Source organism: Priapulus caudatus, unplaced genomic scaffold (assembly GCF_000485595.1).
Source record: "Priapulus caudatus unplaced genomic scaffold, Priapulus_caudatus-5.0.1 Scaffold123, whole genome shotgun sequence".
Classification (NCBI taxonomy): Eukaryota; Metazoa; Priapulida; class Priapulimorpha; order Priapulimorphida; family Priapulidae; genus Priapulus; species Priapulus caudatus.
In genome coordinates, this window is record NW_014577184.1 from 467,798 (window position 1) to 473,058 (window position 5,261).

The following is a 5,261-nucleotide window of genomic DNA, read 5'->3' on the forward strand; positions in this document are numbered from 1 at the left end:
GTACCGTAATGTCAGCCGAGAATCTGTGCGGACGAGAGCTAATGCTCGTTGTTTCGGCGATTCGCGAGAGGAGAGCGGGGAAAAAAATAGAAGCCGATCGCATCGCTAGACGACGGCAAAGCGCCCGGCGCGCCGACCTCCGTTTATCTCACTCGCTCTGCTCCGCTTCATATTTCGCGCGGGCGACTCGAAAGAGAGGAAAAGATGTTGGGAGGGGGAGGGATAGAAGAGGGTGAATAGAGAGAAAGAGAGAGAGCAGAGAGAGCGAGAGAGGCAGTATGGAAAGAAACATTGAGAAAACACCCCCCCCAAAAAAAAAACCAGCCCGCACACACACACACACACACCACACACACACACCAAACACACATCACACCCGCATACACAGTGATCGCGTACCACCACACACCACCACACACACATAAAATATACATATCTAAATATATAATACCTAGTCGTATATGGCACACTCGATATCGAGTCGTTGTAATGGTTAAATGACTATAAACATCATGGCCAGCGTATGGCTAGCTTTCTCCTCTGCTACGTCTTCTCCGCTCCTTCTGCTTCACACACACACACACAGCTCACACACACCACACACACACCCACCAACACACACAGCCACACCACACACACAGCACACCCACCCCCAAAACACACACCGTCCACAAAACACACACCACACATGCACCACACCACATGGTCCTTGAGTCGCGTATACATCTGTTATGGTAAGAGGGGAACGACTGCAATGCCCACGAAACGGCGGCAATTGTTCCAGGCGTCCGTGGCATACACAGGCTAGAGCTTGCTAACCTCCATCCACGAGCGTCGATGCATCGGCCACATTAAAGGCAGTTAATTCGGCGCTGTGTTTTGAAGATCGATGCCGCCTTTGCCGCACGTCCGCCTCTCTCCAGGCCGGCCATCAATGTTTCTCACTTGCATGCGTTATAGTAACGTCTTGCCCCTGTGAACCGGTGCTGTAGTGACAGAGCCAGCCCCTCCGGTGTGGCGTTACCAATTCCCTCCCTCCGTCTCCTCACTCCGCTAAGCGCACGCGCGACGGTGCACACACGCCCGTGCGCAGACTGTGGTGCTACACGCCCGCGAACACGCACGCCCACGCGTACAAGCGCGTGCCACACAGCCACACGCCACGCACGCACAGCACACTCACACACACACACACACACACACACACACACACCCACCACACACACACACAAACACCACACTTCCCACCCACACTGCCACACCCACACGCACACACCATCTCTTCCTCACTCTCCCCGCACACCCTCCTCTTGCTCTGACCCGCACACCTGCCACACGCGCGCGCGTACACCGGACGCAGTTCACCGCACCATTATGCAATTAAGCGGCGCGCCGCATACATATATACACCGGGCACGAGATGCTCCCCTGCCGTTCAATAGTGTTTTAAAGAGCATTGATATCGGCAAGCCGGAGAGCTGTTTTCCTCCAGAGTCCCATTCATACGCTATTAACACTGACAGATGGTAGCACACAATCAGCGCTGACAAAGTGAGACCCCCGCTATACTAGCAGGGGGGAGTCAGGGGGAGAGGCAGCGGGCGCGCGGGCCCCAGCAGATGCCACTTACACACGGGCGCAGCGCGTGTTGTTGGCCCGGCACAATGAAATCACTGTATTATGATCGGCGATCGCCTCACCGCATTCCTCCATCACAAGGTAACGAGTTGAGAGATTATTCCTGTTATTGTAACGCCCGACTGGGATCGACGGTCGGAGGCACACTTACCTTGCAACGCTCGACCGCGTAGGTTATGTAGATGATAGCAAGCGACGGCGACGGCCCATCCTGAGGGTCGCAGGTAAGGGTAGAAGATCGGATTTGCAGCTTATAACCACCAGGACGAATAACAATGTTGATCTTACTACTATCACCAGAACCGCGACCACGGCTAGCCCACGCTACACCCCTCTACCAACCGTAAAACCACTACTACTACCATCACTGCCAATCTTACCATCATCATCATCATCATCGTCGTCGTCGTTGTTGTCGTCGTTGTCGTTGTCATCATCATCATCATCGTCGTCGTTGTCGTTGTCATCATCATCATCATCATCATCATCATCATCATCATCAACAACAACAAAAACAGCAACAACAACAATAACAGCAGCAGCAGCGGAAGCAGCAGCAACCATCGTCATCGACCGCTGTTTACTCGTCGTCCACCCGTGCTACTCCCGCCACAGCTGTTACCACATCTCAACAATTAATGTAAATAAGCCTTTAAATATATTAAATTAATTGATGTATAAATAAACGAGAATTATTGAAGTAAGCGAAGGAGAAATTCTCTAACCTGTGAATCGCGAATAACAATAACAATATTTTCATATATGAATACACAATATAGAAAGCAGTGCATTACAATTTATTTCTACCTTTCTCACCTTTTTTTTCTACAACATTATTAATATGTCATTAGGACTGTCCCCACGCAAATAGAGTTACGTATTGCTAGATATGAAGCCTCGTAAGACGAGAGCTAACATTAGAGGTAAAAAAAAACTTGGTGTTTACGTGCGGAATTACCGGTGACACCGATGTGCAAAGCAGCACAAATGATACATGACAGAAACAAACCAGAAACCCCGGGGAGCAGCACCGCAGTCGCAGGAAAACCTACACCGACTCGCTCTCTAGGGCGCCCCGGTGCACTATAGGCAAACACGCAACTCAAGCTGGACTCTTTTCATTAAAATTTCATAATGTCTGTCGTATTTGAGTCATGCATTAGCATATCTTTATTGTCTATTAATTTAATGTGCAATCGTTCCTCGTAGGCATCTGTTCTTAACGCGCTTTTGTCAGGATTAATAAAGACCCTCCTATCGCGGCCTATTAACCAATTACGTGCCATCTGACGGCGACCAATCGGAGCGTGAGCTGCGAGGCAGGCACACGACGCATGTGTTTGCCGGGGTAAGTCATAAGGACGGGGCTATCTGCGACACGCTGTGCGCTGTACGACACAAGCAGACGGTGCTTTAATGCCGCGGCTGCTCACAGCAGATTGCCGACGCCTGTCCATCGCGCGACGGCAACACACAGGTGTGCTGTTTTGTCCTCTCCGAGCAGGTTGTTGCTGGTGGCGGTCGTCGTCGTAGCGGGCAGGTGCCTCGCCGTTACTAACGGCAGACGTAATCGGCAGGCGGGAGGTTTAGAACAGCTTCGCAGTCGAACGGACGGACGGACACTGGTCGCGGTCATCCCATTCAGGGATAAAACACTCATATTTTCGTGAAACCCTCCATCAAGCAGGGAATCGACTGAGTGAGTTCATCTCGGGAGAAAAGAGAGGAAGAGAAGAAGACCGGGAAGAAGAAAGGGGAGAGGTTGCCGAGCAGCGAGGCGAACGAACAAGGTAGCAGGTAAGTTGTCAAATTATTTAATATATATCAGATCCGCGCGTTGTCTTATAAAAACCGCGCAGTGGTGGTCGCGTATACCCAGTGCGGGAAAACTCGTAAATAATTGGGACATTAACTCGGGCCTATGATGTTATGACATTTGCGCACGAAGTATTGAGCAACAGCTTTGACATTTTTGTGGACTCGCGACAGTCGTGACTATTAAATTTTGTAGTGTTTTATATCAACGTACAATACCCCTCCCCTCTCGTATGCCGACATGTGCTTCGTGCGACAGCGTGCGGTTTCGGGGCGAGCCAAGTAGCGTGTAGCAATCGATGTACATCGGAAATTTCTCGCATCGCTAAGTTTACGTTAAAAATCAGTAAGTATACGCTCGTTCGATACTCACATTACTGATTCTTAATCTAAACTGACTACCCGCTGAAAGCTATGCATATTGCCACCATAAAATCTATATTAGAAGCGTCTAGAGAGCTGTGGCTGTTGTTTTGATTAGTGCAGACAAGATAATGTTGTTGATGCGACGCAGCCAGATCCACGTTTATATATTATCTACTTGCAAAAACTACGAATATACATTTCTAGATACGTATCTGTAAATTATATAACGGGAATATTATTTTAGCTGATCATCCGTGTCGTTTATACGTACATATAAAATTGGGAGCCCGTTGTCAAAATCATCGTAGAATTATAACTAATATTGTGGCTAAATTAGTTTCTGACAACCGGCTCTTGCTTATGATATTACTGTTCGTTTCCCAAAAGACCCGACGCGATATTTCAACTGCATTTCGAATTATTCGCCACACTCGGTTTAATTATTCCCCCACACTGTCGATAGTCTTTCCGCCAACATTCTCCGTATCTCGTCATGAGCCAGCACCGCGGTCATAGCACGTGGGCACAGCGTGCGAGCGGCCGAAAGCAATTTTTTCACAGCCTGCATATTAATTCCTGCGGCTCTAATCTAATTTAATACATAATTATGACACTAGTCGCAGGGAATTAATTAGATTCATTAATTATTTTTGTTATAAACGAAATGTCGAAGCTCTTTTCCATTCACTCAATATTCGTATAGCCATGACCGAGCCATCGAAACTTGCAAAAGAAGCCACTGGGAATAATGGAATTCACACAATTATAAGTTACAAGCACAACCACAGGCAAATAAAATTCACGGACTATCTATCTATCTGTCTATCTATCTATCTATCTATCTATCTATCTATCTATCTATCTATCTATCTATCTATCTATCTATCTATCTATCTATCTATCTATCTATCTATCTATCTATCTATCTATCTCTATATATATACTATCTATCTATCTATCTATCTATCTATCTATCTATCTATCTATCTATCTATCTATCTATCTATCTATCTCCCTCCCTCCTCCCATGTCGCTCTCCATGTCTTTCTCGCGCGGCGACGACGACGATGATGATGACGATGACGATACCCACGGCGTCGCATCAAATCACTGCATCATCGGAAATCCGCCAATTCAACAGCCGATCACGATCCGCTTTCGTCGCGCGGGAGATACAAAAAAACACACTCACAGCTAAAAAAAATGCTAAAAAGCTCTGGGCAGTGCCTATGATAGCTTTGATGAGTCGGCCTCAGGGACTCATCACCGCCGCCGCCGCCGCCGCTACTGCTGCTGCTGTAGCATATATAATTATATAGATAGACTTAGGAAATCTCTATAGTGGCTGGTGATAATTTGCAAGCGAGGCGCCCGACGGCGCTGTGTTGTGTACGCGAAATCTCTAAAATGTGTACGAAATATGTCATTAATATGTAAATGCG

General features: G+C 47.7%; 1 protein-coding gene across 1 annotated transcript in view; it reads left to right on the forward strand.

The window, feature by feature from the left end:
• Nucleotides 1–3,058: 3,058 nt before the first annotated feature.
• The window catches only part of LOC106805679, a 16,253-nt gene continuing 14,050 nt past the window's right edge, over nucleotides 3,059–5,261 (forward strand). Inside the window, exon 1 of the mRNA XM_014807368.1 lies at nucleotides 3,059–3,435. The gene's annotated coding sequence lies outside the window, so the exon portion shown is untranslated. The remainder of the gene's footprint in view (nucleotides 3,436–5,261) is intronic.